Source organism: Antechinus flavipes, chromosome 1 (genome assembly GCF_016432865.1).
Source record: "Antechinus flavipes isolate AdamAnt ecotype Samford, QLD, Australia chromosome 1, AdamAnt_v2, whole genome shotgun sequence".
Classification (NCBI taxonomy): Eukaryota; Metazoa; Chordata; class Mammalia; order Dasyuromorphia; family Dasyuridae; genus Antechinus; species Antechinus flavipes.
This window is the reverse complement of record NC_067398.1, coordinates 381,590,124-381,604,720: the sequence shown is the minus strand read 5'-3', so window position 1 is coordinate 381,604,720 and position 14,597 is coordinate 381,590,124.

Genomic DNA, 14,597 nt, shown 5'->3' with positions numbered 1-14,597 from the left:
GTTCCATACTGCATTTGTATTGTACATGGAGAACTGTTCTGTTCCAGTGGAAGGCCACTCTTAAAGATACCCTAACAATCTGCCAAAACTAATTTCCCCAAGAAAGTGGAATGAAGGGTGTTGTTCATCCTTCATTATTGAAAAGGACAAATAACATCCTGAGGGTGATGTCTTAATTTATCTGTGATTTGAATGTAAATGAGGCAGATCTGCACAGCCTCACTCTGTCCTTCAGAATCATCAAAATCCAATGCTAAGACAAAGGTCAAAACCAGATGCAGTGGGTGACTTTTCTAAGGTCTTTCCTAGGTTTCAATTTGTCCGAAGCCATGACCATTCAATGACTAAGGGCTAAGTGAGAGATGAGACAAAATATAGCCTAATTTACCATTTTGGGGATAGGCATATAGAGGACCAAAGAGTGTGTTTTATATTTCTAGGTGGTAAATTTGATTCACTGTATATGTAGGGCCAAAGGAGATGGTTTCTTTAGCTGAGATAGAAAATTTCCCATGGCCATATCTTTATTTTAAATATATATACATATATATATATAACATTTTTTATGTGTAATGGGTACCATGAAACAATCCAGAGTTTCTCTGTTTACTTGAGGAGGACTTGTACATTTTAAAAATAATCAAGTAATCCCCTTATTGGCCACTGAGTAAAAAGATCCATTGATGCAGTGGATAATGCCTTTCTCTCCTATATCGTCCTACTCTCATCATTCTGGGGTTGGATAAGAATTCATATTTTTGTAGTGTGCTAAGATTTATAAATTATTGCCCTCACAAAAACCTTTTGAGTCAGTACAAGTATTATTTTTTCTGTTTTACATATGGTAATGTTGAGGTTCAAGAAGCAAAGGTTGAGAGTTACACATTGCTAATAGACTCCCAGTCTAGTGAAATGGGCCCCAAAATGGCCCAGAGTCTGAGATAGCTCTCTTTTCTTTCTTCAGGAATGGTGAAATGATGGTAAAGCAGGCAAAGTGAACTAACAATCATTTCAGATTGTCCACAGAATCTTAACTACTAACATTCTAAATGTGAGATCCTTGTCTTATGACCAATTAGTGGAAAGGCTACTTGAGGAATTGAATCTTAACATTTAAAGTCTTCTTACACACAAAATCAGTCAAAGGACTTGGCAGCTAAATGGGGAAAATGATTCAAAAGTTCTCAAAGAAGCAATGGAATTGGGACATGTGCAAATCTCATGTTGTGCTCACAGTAAACATTTTCAAAAAAATCACCATTTAAAAATTGACAACATCTATTTCAGAAGATGAAGAGTTAAAAAAAAATCTAGGAAAAAAGTTAGGAAGATCTTCCAAGTGGAATCATTGATATTTGAATTTCAGTGCCTTCATTGTAAAAGTGGGAATTAGTGAGAATGATATAAAATATGTTGGAAACTCTGGATCAGGAATAAGAAATGGGAGTATCCAAGGACTTGTAGATTACACAGAAACTTCACAGGTAATTTCAGTATCATTCATTGGATCTTCATTTACTATCTTACCCAATGATCTCATCAGCTATTAGTTCAATCATCAGCACTAGGCAGATAATTCCTAGATCTCTTTCTCTCTCCCCAATCTTTCTCTTGAGATTCAAAGCTCAAACCATCTTTTGGACATTTTGAACTGCATGTCCCATAGTCATCTCTAATTCAGCATGTCCCAAAACAGACTTTATCTTTTCCTTCCCTAATTTCTTTCCTCTTGCTAATATTCTTATTAGTGTTGAGGGCACCACTATTCCCCCAGTCACAATGTTGCTCACATTGTTGCTGTCATTCTCAACTCCCCTAATTCACTCTACAAATGCAATCTTTGGTAGGTCTTGTTTCTACTTTTAAGACTTCTTCCTTCATTCCATCCATCTGTTATTTATGCCAAAAACATGATATAAGGCCCTCACTACTTTAGGCCCAGAACATTGCAATGGCCTGCTTGGTCCTTTGGTCTGAAATCACCTTCTACTTCAATCCATCCTCTGTTAAGCTGTAAAAATGATTTTTTTGGGTGGAAGGCAAGGCAATTGGGGTTAAGTGACTTGACCAAGGACATAGAACATATAATGAGACCCAGTGGAAGGTATGCTCATCATGGATCCAGACTCAGGATTCTGGAAACCACTTAGCTTCCACTAAGATTTAGGTAAAAACAATGAAGTAAAGAATGTCATTTGAAAAATGTATAATTAACAAAAGAAGAAAAACTCTCCACAGGCTATACGTTCCACACATTTCCTGGGCATATCAGGAGAAAATAAGGAAAGTCTGCAATACACTGAATGGACCCTTTAGGTGAACATGAGTATGGACACAAATGAAACTGCCACAGTCTGAATGCACACAAATAGGTTGTTGGCTCCAGCACTGTAGGAAATATTTGTATCCTCTCAGTTACCTGAGAAAAGTGGATTCGAGAATATTGATATTATTTATTTTATGAGGGTGCTTTCAGGAAAGTTCTATGCAGGTTTCTAAGTATTATACAAATGAGTTATTTTTAATTATTTATGTTATTTGGTAGTTTGAACCTTAAAATCATATTATTATTTACAGTACACAAGTTTATCAATTTAGCATGAAGAGTTTTCCATATTATGGATTCCCCTTATGAATTAAATCCAGATCCATACCAAAAAATAAAAATAAAAAATACAAGTTAGCTTTTTATTCTCTTCTTTTAATCTCCTTTCTCTTCTCTCCTTCCTCTTTATCCTCTGTCAAAGTAGATGAGTGGAACAAGGGATTGTGAAAAGGGAGCTATCCTTGGCCTTCCCCCTCTTTTAACCAACCATTCTCTTGGCAGAACATAGCAGAAAAATGGCAGTGAATGGGAAATGAAAAAAAATGTGGCCAAAGTAAATAGAACAATGGAAGGGTCTGGAATGCTAGGACAGGAAACTTGTTTTTTCCATTTGAAGGGAAAAGGCAACAATTCTAAAGATGCCTTTATTCACTGGTCTCCTGATTGGGAGGCTGGATCCATCAGTTGGATGACCTCAGTTGGACAAAAACCAATACTAGCTTAACAGGAAAAATGTGCTCGATTTTTTGTTTTCCAGCTTCTAATAAAGCATTTTCATCTTTGTCCATGGGATGATGACAAGAACAATCAGCCTGGCCCACCCTCAACATTTATCTTATCTTTACAATTTCTAACAGTATTATCTGGAACAGGCTTGGAGCTGGATTATGAGGAGTTCTAATGTAGACATACACTGATAGCCCTCAGATTCTTAGCTATATATTTATAATTTATTATTAAGTGGTATTCAACCACTGTGGATTGAAGAAGCATATAGTTTAATGGATACAAGACTATCTTTATAATCAACATTTGGGTTCAAACCTTGTCTCTAATCCATACAGGAGAAGTATCTTTGTTTGCCACAAAAAAATCTCAAATACTTAATTGTTTATCTTCATTGGAAGAGGGGGTTTCTTCATGGAGAGTTCTGTACCAAAAGCAAAGACACAAAAAGTTGAATTTTTTGGTGAAGTCACTGTGATTTTGGGACTTTTTCTTGTGTAGAGATAAACATAATACTGTGCTATGATGAGAATTAATATAGTAAAAGCCTGAAAATATCTTTAGACTAAATTTATGACTATATTATTTATAATATAGATTTAAACTATATATAGGACTATATTTAGATATCTTTAAATAACTTTAAATATCTAGGGTCTCATCAATGAAGATGATTCCTCTGTCTTTGCAGATTGTAACTTTCATTAGGGCCAATAAATAAATAAATCAATCATCACTCAGCAGTCAAATTGTCTACTGATGTCTCTCCATATTTGCCTAGGTTTGTCACCAAAGGACAGACTCAATATAAAGTATTGTTGGGTCCATATTTTGAACTTACTTATCTTTTTAAATATTATTTATTTATTTTATTTTTAATTTATAGGATAAAACAAGCATTCCCATAACATAGTAAAATAAAAAAAAGTTATTGCCCTGGTAAGCCCTTCCAAGGCTTTTTTTTTGCCATATTTAGCACCCTCAAGAACCCAGAATCACCTCCACATCACAATGAAACATCACATTATGATTTTAGTGGAGAAAAGGATGGGACTGTAACTGTGATTGTGGTTGAACCTTTTCTTGGTTCAAGGTTATATCTCTCTACTAAGCTATATATTTTTTTCTCTTTGGGGAAAAAAGGGAGAAAGAGAAAGGGAAATAGACAGAGAGAGAGAAAGATAGAGAGAGAGAGACAGCGACAGAGACACAGACAGAGACAGAGAGAGACAAAGATAGAGAGACAGAAAGAGACAGAGACAGAAAAAGAGAAACAGAGAGAGAGAGAGAGAGTGGAGGGAGAGAGAATAGGGCAGCTAGATGGTGCCATAGTGTATAGAATACTGGACATGGGGTCAGAAAGACTCAGCTTTGTGAGTTCCAGACCAGAGTCAGACACTAATTGTATCTTTTTGCCTCAAATGAAATGGAAAAGGAAATGACAAATCACTTCAGCATATTTGCCAAGAAAACCCCAAATGCCTGTCACCAAGAACTGGATGCAACTGAAATGACTCAATAATTATTAATTAGTGCAGTGGGAAGAGCACTGAGTCTAGAGTCAGAAAGATCTGAATTCAAATTCAGCCTCAGATACCAGTTGTGTGATACTGGGCAAATCACTTAACCCTCATTTTCTTTAGTTTCTCATGTATAAAAGGGAGATACACTGGAGAAGGAAATGACAAACCATTCTAGTATCTTTGCCAAGAAAACTCTATGGACAAAGTCCATGGAATCTCAAAAGTTGAATACAATTGAACAACAACTATTATCATTTGTATATGCCTTTACCAAAAAACATAAATAAGGATTTTTTTTAATGAAGCAGATTCATAAAATATTATTATTTATACAATTGTAGTCAGAACAAAAAAAATTTGTCCTATTAGCAAACAAAATAATAATTTTAAAATGTGACTTATTTCATACTTTAATTTCTATTTTGTGTTTTATAATGTATATAATATATTAATACTGTAGAACATGTATATGATTTGTAAATAGAGAGAAAATAACAATAAATACATACATTTTGGGAGTACACAATACTTTTTTATGATAGTGGTTATATAAAAAAAATTAGAGACCACTGAAACATAAGTTATATTTCCTCCCTGGTGCATCTGAACAGAAACAGTTGGCCTTATTCCTCCCCTTTGGTGATCTTTCCTCTTTGGGTAATTGGAATACAGATTGGTGGGTGGGGAGGAGGAAAGACAAAGAAAGAATGCAAAGGGAATTAAGGCTCTCCCCTGAATTCTGAGAGGGTAGAGATGACATACAACCCCTAAATCCTGCAAGAAAAAGGAAACATATTATACTTGCTCATCATAATCCTGGATGCAATTGAAGATAGAGATGCTTTTGAACTACTCAAGAAGAGAGTGCTCCTTTAGCTCCTTGAAAGCTCTTTGTCATGAAAGGATGGAGTCTGTGGGATCCAACTGTCCAAATGAATATTTTAGGAGGAATGAAAGCACTCTGATACTGAGATTGAAAACATGATTGACGGAGAAGAGCTCTGAAGTGATTGTTCCGTGTGGGCCAAAATCTAGAAAATTAGTCCCCATGGGAAGTTAAGTCCCACCATCTGAAAAGTCAGCAACAGAATAACCTACAAGAAATCATGTAAGAAGTACAACAACTATGAAATACAGTATGTCTTGGACTGACACTAGGGTGTTATGGAGCATAGTGATACTGAGAGCCAAATTACAGGTGACAGTGAGTGGAAAGAACTGGATAACAGCAATTGATTCCAAGTGAATGGTGAGAGCTGTTAGGAAAAAATTCCATGTATCACAAAGGAGAAGAGTTATGATATAGAGGGGAAATCCACAGCTTCTTCCTTGGCCAGAGTCCTATCTAAGGCAATATTCTAAGTCATAGAGACCATCCATATCTGAGTCAAGGGATTACCCAGAGAGACCCAGGTCTTTTAACTCCAGATCCAGACTTTCCATTATACCACACTGTCTGTCAATTAATAAAGTCTCAAAAACATTTTTTACCTCTTCCCCATTCTCAATTCTTTACCTTTCTAAAGCTCTGGTATTGGCAGAACACAGCAGAAAAAAAAATGGGAGCAATGGGAAATGAGAAAAATGTGGCCAAAGTAAATAGAACCTCAGAAAGCCTGGAAAGCAAAGCAGGAAGCTTGATTTTTCCATTTGTAGGAAAAAGGCAACAGTTTTGAGAACTCCTTTCTTCATCTCCTAATAGGTAACAAATGTTTCTTTGTGTCTATACATAATTGGAGTTCTTTTGGGTGGGTAAGCTGTGAAGTAGACAGAATGGGGACATCTTGGTGGGAAAAGGGACAAGGAATTATAAGGAAATAATGAAACCCAGTGGAAGGTATGCTCATCATGGATCCAGAAGACAAGCACTGATACTAACTTCATAACTATGACCTAGGCTTCCTCATCTGTGAAAGGGAAGAGCAGTACTAAACTACTTACATGGTTTTCAGGGGCATGCTTCAGAAGCCCTAAAACTATATGAAAACATGAACTAATATGAAGGAAAAGAAGAAGGGGAATAGAAGAGTTAGCAAAGCTTGTAACGGTATTCGAGTAAGAAATTCAAGATTAGAAGGAAGATTATAAAAATAGAAAAATTGTAAAAATGTATAGTCATAAATCTTGGAAATGGGTTGAGGAATAATCAATTGCATCAGAAAGGATCAATAGGAACAGAGAAAGCCTCTTAGATATTTTAAGAAGAGAGGAGTTATTTAAAAGAGATTAAAGTACTTGAGCTTGAGTACTCTGCAAATAAGCAGGTTAGTCCAACCTATTGGCATCATGTTCAAGTCTGGGCCCCCAAATATAATTTTGAACAAGAGTTGAGCCCTTTTACTAATTTTTTTTGACAAAATAAACAACTCTCAGTCTTTCTGGAACATAGGCAGCTTTGGCCGGTGTGTGTGTGTGTGTGTGTGTGTGTGTGTGTGTGTGTGTCCATGGAGAAGATTAAGAGGTTTCCAGGAGCTCCCACTTTTTATTCTATCACTTGATGGCTCCCCTTAACCCTTAACAAACAAAAGAACTTTTCTTGGACAAGTTAGAGGGCATGCTAGATCCCTGGGTTAGCAATGGCAAAGAGAGAGAGTCACGTTCCTAGGAAGAGGAGTTTATGGCTTTTACTGACTACTAAGCTTAAGCATTTCCAAAATAAATACATTTACTAAACCAAAAGTTATCTGAGATCTCACCCACTCCATAAACGTAGCATTTACACATAAGACTCAGTCCAAGCTTTCTGCCCAAGTGGTTGGTAATCATACTCAGAGAGCAGCTTATTTCTTCTTCTCATAGGAAGCCTTTTCTACTCCAAGTTAAACTTTTAATTCAATTCAATTGAGTTCAGTTCAGTCCAATTCAGTTCAATCTGATTTATTAAGTTCCTGTTATGTGTTCAAGTTTTGCTGGATCTTGTATAGAAGAGGTGGGAGGAGGGCAGTAGGGAGAGCACTGTGTAAAAATATCTTAAAACAAGTTTCTAATTCTCATAAGCTTCACAATCCAGTTAATCATATAAGTCATAAATTCAAGAAACTGAAAAACAGCATTAGACCATAAGTATTTGTGGGGAATGATATAATCAGTATTTTAAGAGTTCTGAGGAAGGACTATCTATACCTGGATGATTCCAAGAGCTTCCAAAAACAAAATCCTCTGTAAGATCAGAGAAAATGAAGTCTTCTATGGGGCCTAAAGAGACAAAGAACACTGCAACAATTCAACATTTCTGAAACCTTTATTTTATGAAAAGCACTCTGCTAGATTTTGAGGGGTCTACAAAGATAAATGAGACTTCAATTCAAATACCTGAATGTCCCAGGGCCTTGGTTCTCCAATAATGGAGTGAGGATTGTGGACTAGGATAAAAAATGTCAAAGACTGGGCCCGTGCACCAAATATGGCCCACAATACTTCTAGTGTAGTTAAACTGGAATAAAATATAATTGGGAAATATTTAACAACATAAATAAAAAGATAATAAATCATAGATAATGTTCATATATTATTTTCTAAGTCAATATGTGACCTACAGAGATTTTAATGCATAATTTCATGGCTCCTATTTCTATTTGAGTTTGACACTACTGAGTTTGATACTTCTGAGGTCTTTTTAAAATCTTGACCTGTGTTTTCTGTCCTCAAAGACTTAACAATCTGAAGAGATTAATTAGAAGAAAGAGATAAGATAGATGAGGGGCAATAATATCTCGGGGGGAGGGGGGAGAAGTCCCCAGAGGAGACAATGGGTACAGTGAGTATGAATTAGTGAGAAAATTAGCTTGGGTATCTATAGCAGATGTTTCATGATGGGGATCAATAGGAAATTAGACTAGAAAATGCAGACTCTTTGGAGGATCTTGAACAATGAGAAACTATTAAAGATGACTAAGGGAAAGTCTTTTTATTTTTTCAATTATTTTTTCTATAACTTTTTCGTTATGGTTCCTTTCGGCAGTCTGATGAAATGTATGTATTTCTTTCAGAAAGATGTTTTAAAATGCATAAAATACTTATGATACAAAAGAAACCAATTATATTGAAATAAACATGTAACCTTTCCCCCATCCAAGTTTGTGATCCATTAAAATCGATCTATGGATTCCTTGGAAAAAACAGGTTTTCTCCTGTTTCTTATGTTGGATGGTGATTAAAAGCCTTCCAACTGACTGATGGAGACTAGGAGAACAATTTATAAAATAACAAAAATAAGAACAGGATTATCCTCTCATAAATGTTAAATCTAATAGACTAATAGATATGTTAGTGAGGAGAGTCTGGGACAAGCATCCATGAGGAGCCTGCTTACCCAGGGCATGCATCTGGAGGGGCACTTCTTGATTCTGATATTGCAGAGCTGTCTTCCGGTGATGTCATTAGACTGTTCTCTCCTGGGTCTGCTCTGTATTGTGCAACATGATTCCCTTTGTGCTCCAGTTGGCTTTCAGTTTCCCAGCTATGTTCAGTCACCTAATACACTTTCCACTCGTCACTGGGGATGTTGTGGTTAGTAAGCCTTTTTCCAGTAGAGGAATGTGATAGAACTTTCTGCCAAAAGCCATGAAATCTTCCCCATGGCTAGACTGCACAAGGAGGTAGTAATTGCCTAAGATAAGATCATGTCTATCCTTTCAATTCCTTTTTCTTCTACACTCTTTTCTGATAATCTTGGTTCAACTCCTATCAGACTAAAAAAAATCACACTCCCCGCTGGCTGTTGCAGGCATTCCTAATGCTCTACTTCTTTAAATGGAAAAAAAAAACCTAAGTAAAAATTGTGGGAAGGAAATTGCTTTCAATTTCTCCTTACTATGTTTCTCTGTTCTATGTAACACAGAAAGTCTGGGTTGGTTAGAGAAGACTAATGAACTTTTTTCTACTAATCACCTGCTATAACAAATCCCAGTCAGGTCTCTCTCCCTCATTCTTACTCTTTTTGGAGTCAGGGAAAAGGGGAAAGATTTCATTAATATAAGAATTTAGATAAGGATCATATAATATAATTATTTAAGGATATGTAATATAATTATAATATGAAATGATATAGAATATAAAAATATATAAGGATTTATATAAATGTTTCCATTAATACAAAGAACTCTTTCTACTGGTCTTAGTCAATGTCTGCCATGTGAAATATAATCTTAAGAGTTGCCTCAGGGCAGTGAGACATGACTTACATAGGCCATAGAGTTAATAGATGTGAGAGCTAAGACTCACACACAGGTCTTCTCTATTCTGAGGCAAGTTCTCCAACCATTATATCAGTGCCTTTCTCCAATTCTAGTATTAATTAGTTATCAGCTGTTTTCTCATTTGAACCTACACACTCTTGCTTCTGTCCGTTTGCTGTTCCCCTCACTTCTACAACATTCTCTTCTTATTTCTGTCCATTGATATTAATTCTCTGCCTATTCTTCAAGACCAGCTCAGGTGCTTCCTCTTTGAGGAAATTTTCCTTATTCACCTCCATTGAAACAAATTTCCTAAATCTGACTTTTCCCTCTGTTACTCTCTACCTTTTATCATATTTGTTTGTGTACACATTACTATTTGTGAACTTCTCAGTCTGGCTTCCTACAAAGATCAGGAAGAATCTTATCCAATAGGGAGCTTGGTAGATTAGAAGTCAAATGAATTAAGTAGAAAAATGGAACAGGAAAGAACTCTATCATAACACTAAGGATATCAGCCCAGATATAATAGTCCTTTTTTCCTGCTGCAAGATATGTTTTCTATATCATTTAAGAACTACTTACACTGTCAATCAGCAATATCCTGTGACAGACGAATGAAGATTAGTTAATCAATGAAGTGTTAGATGAATGGCTATTACAAGAACCCACAAGGATATTACAAAAGAACAGGAAAGTTTCAGATTGTAGCCCTGGGGTTATCTGAAATGGATAAGGAGTCTTGTTAGCACATTTTGGTCAAAACAGAGGTTCTCAATCACATACAATATTTTTAAAACAGCTTTGTTCTTCCTCCACTTTAAATCTTCTCATTTGATTATAAGCTCCTCAAGGGCAAGTGCTATTTCAATTTTGTATTTGAACCTCGGGTCAGTGACCTTTAGATCAGTGATCACCAAAGTCATCTGATCTTAAACCTGAAATGAGAAAATGCAGAACAGATCGAATGAAAACCAATTTTCACTCCAGAGAAAAGAGAAGTCATTATCTTATTGACAATGTGGCTATTGTGTTATCTTGAATTTGATAGGTCCTTATTAAATTAAATTCAAATTTTGTCAACTATACACCTTTCAAAGGCTTGTCTTATCCCCGTTTTCCTCTTCCAACGGATAAGAGAATCTTCTTTCATCCTTTTATACATTTATAGGTAATCATATGAGATAATGCATAAAATACTTTGTATAATGGAACAATAAAAATGGGAATAGGTGGTGTTAACACTACTGATAGGTAAAAATTTTCTCCTAGATTCTAGTCCTGTTTTTACATTGGTTTACTGTGTGACAGAAAATATAGGTCTGCTTCTTTGGGCTCTCTGAAAAAAGCAATTAACACTACAATACTTATCCCTTTCAAAGGAAAGTCTCAGAAATCATTGATATTGACATCTTTGGATGAAACACCACAGAATTCTTCCAATTATAGGGTTACTCAAAGATGCCCCTTCCCCTGGGTTTTTGAAATAAGAACCTATGGTTTGCACAGAGAACCACTAATCTCTTCTCTTAGAGCACTCTGCATTAAAACATATGTGTGTTTCTTTGTTCTGATGCTTCTTGTCACATGGGACTTCTTTTGTCACCTGTGTGCAATGGCAAAAGAATGACTGAATCAGCACAATGTCAATCAAAGTGATAATTAGAGAATCACAGAAATCTTCCCCAGCTCCCACTGGGAGGGCCTGTCCCAGAATTCAATACCTTCATTATAGACTGATAAAACAAAATTTCCAAGAAGAAAGAGAATAGGATGTGTGAGGGAGTTTTAAAACAAAGATACTCCTATTGTTGAAAGTTAATAAAGTTCTGTTCTTACTGGATCTTGTTTCTCTTACTAGAGTCCTAATGCATTTGAGAATTATCTTATTTCACCAAGTCATTTACTCAGGAGAGAGGTCTCTGAAGCCCAGTACAAGTTGGATTTATTTGCAACATTGAGTAGTAAGGTACTTTAAACTCAAAAATGCTGAGGTCTTTCCAAAATTTGATAGCCTTTTTTTTAAACAATAAAACCACTAAATTAACTTTTTCAACATAAATAACTTTCAGTCACTTCTGAATCACTAGTTCCATTGGCTGTATGGAAGTTTCTGTGTTTCTCTTCAAGTTCTCTGTTCTTTGTTGGTGGGGGCACCAATAAGACAATGACCTTTCTTTGTTTTAGAATGAAGATTGGCTATCATCTGATTTATTCTGCATTTTCTCATTTTGGTTTTAAGATTAGATGATTTTGGTGGTCTAAAATTAATTTTAACTCAATTTGATTAATTTAGAGCAAAAGTATATTTGAGTGCTTCACCACCCTCACTTCATACTCAAAAATTGTGCAATGACAAAAATGTGTATCTCACTGAGGATGAAAACTTTAATATCCATTATGATTTACCTTCCATCTATTTATCCAGTTTTATTTCATACTGCTGCATTTATTCTTTGTTCCAGTCAAAGTGAATTGCTTCCTGAAATACTACTGAAAGGTAAAGACAAATAGAGACAAAGAGAGACACACACAGATTAAGAAAAACAAATAGAAAAGGAAACAGCAGTGGAGTGGGAGAGAAAGAGAGATAAAGAGGGCATTAAATCAATCTGCTGAGGAAAATGAAGGGAATAGACATGGGATATAAAAAGATGGGTGCTCTGGAAAACTTATGGTGTCTCCATTCTGGAGAAATTGTACAGCTTTTCTATAGAGGACAATGAGAGGATCATTGGAAGGTAATGTGGAAGTGTGTAAGTTAGCAGCAGTATTTTGAACTGACTACAAGGGTGAAGTGGAAGATCAGGAGTCCCATATGGCAGTTAGAATCATTCAAACAAAGGCCTGCCAGGCTGGGGCCAAGAACTTGTTTGTGGGGAGTGGAGGATGAGAAAGATTTGGGAAGTCTTGCGAAAGGAGAAATGGCAGAAAGCCTGGGATTTTAGGGAACCAACATGCTTCTAATGTCATGTTGAGTGGATTGTAGAACTAATAGGAAGATGAGTTTAATTTTATTTTCTTTGGCTTAAAAATTATCTTTGAAATGCAAACTAGCACTTTTTTGGTATAATTTTTTAATATTCTTTTCTTTTTTTTAGCAAGAAAATTAGGGCTAAGTGACTTGCCTAGGGTCACCTAGCTAGCAAGTGTTAAATGTCTATGGCTATAATTGAACTCAGGTCCTCCTGACTCCAGGGCTGGTGCTCTATCCATTGTGCCATTTTGCTTCTAATGTTCTAATATTCTAATACTAGTGCATTAGAATATTGAGTGTTACAGTTAGGTGTTTGCCAGTTATTTTCTACTACATCATGAAATCCTGGAGGACAGGTATCTTTGATTGATTGACTGTATCCTTCCCAGCACTTTCCACAGTAATTTATAGACAATTGATGCTTAATGAATAAATGTTGAGCTGATAAACAATAAATCACTATAAAAGAGAAAGCGAAAGCAAGAGATTTTGAGGGTTTGTATCAACCACCAAACAGATAAATCCTAAAGTAATTGTGAAATTATCATATGTACATTCCTTTTTTACATTTAGCATCTATCATATCAAATGCCTATTCTTTTCATAGACTTTTACCAGATATTGATTATAAGGGACAGGACAGAAGGGGAAATATAAAAAAGGAATGATGAGGATGACAGTTTACTATTATATAGTATGAAGTTATATGTGATCTTATTTGATCTTACACAACAACCATGTGGGAGGTGCTCTTATGGTCCCCATTTTACAAATGAGGAAACTGAGGCTCATGGAATTAAAGTGTCACCAACTGGGAAGAGTCAGGAACTGAATTCAGATGTGTCTTCCTGGCTCCAAAAATCAGCATATTAGTCCCACCTTTAGACAGTCAATGATTTATCTGAGTAAGAAACAAATGGAGTTTCGTCAAGCAAAAAATAATTAGAAGGTAGAAGTGAGTTGCAGGTACAAAAATTATAAACTATATTAAATTGGATAGGGAGGATGATCCATATGGAGTAAGATCTAAAACGAATTCTTAGAGAAGTTAAGTATTGACCTGCTTTATGAAACAAGTTGTTATGCTTGATATCAAGTTGATAGTAGAAAGAGTTTGAAAGGCAGAAATGTAGGAGAGATGATTATTTTAAAAATTATTAAAACGTTTTATTTACAAAACATATGCACAGGTAATTTTTCAACATTGACCCTTGCAAAACTTTTTGTTCCAAATTTTTCCCTTCTTTCCCCACCCCCTCCCCTTGATGTCAGGTGGTCCAAAACATGTTAAATATGTTTAAATATATATTAAATCCAATATATGTATACACATTTATACAATTATCTTGCTGCACAAGAAAAATTAGATCTAGAAAGAAAAAAAAAACCTGAAAAGGAAAACAAAATGCAACCAAACAACAACAGAAAGAGTGAAAATGCTGTTATGATTCACACTCAGTTCCCATAGTTCTCTCTCTCTGTGTAGATAGCTTTCTTTATCACTAACCAATTGAAACTGGTTTGAATCATCTCATTGTTGAAGAGAGCTATGTCCATCAGAATTGATTATCATATAATCATGTTGTTGCTATGTATAATAATCTCCTGGTTCTGCTCATTTCACTTAGCATCAGTTCATGTAAGTCTCTCCAGGTTTATGAAATCATCCTGCTAGTCATTTCTTACAGAATAATAATATTCCATGACATCCATATACTACAATTTATTCAGCCATTTTCCAAATGATGGGCATGCACTCAGTTTTCAGTTTCTAGCTGCTACAAAAAGGGCTGCCACAAACATTTTTGCACATATGGGTCCCTTTCCCTCCTTTAAGATCTCTTTGGAATATAAGCTCAGTAGAAACA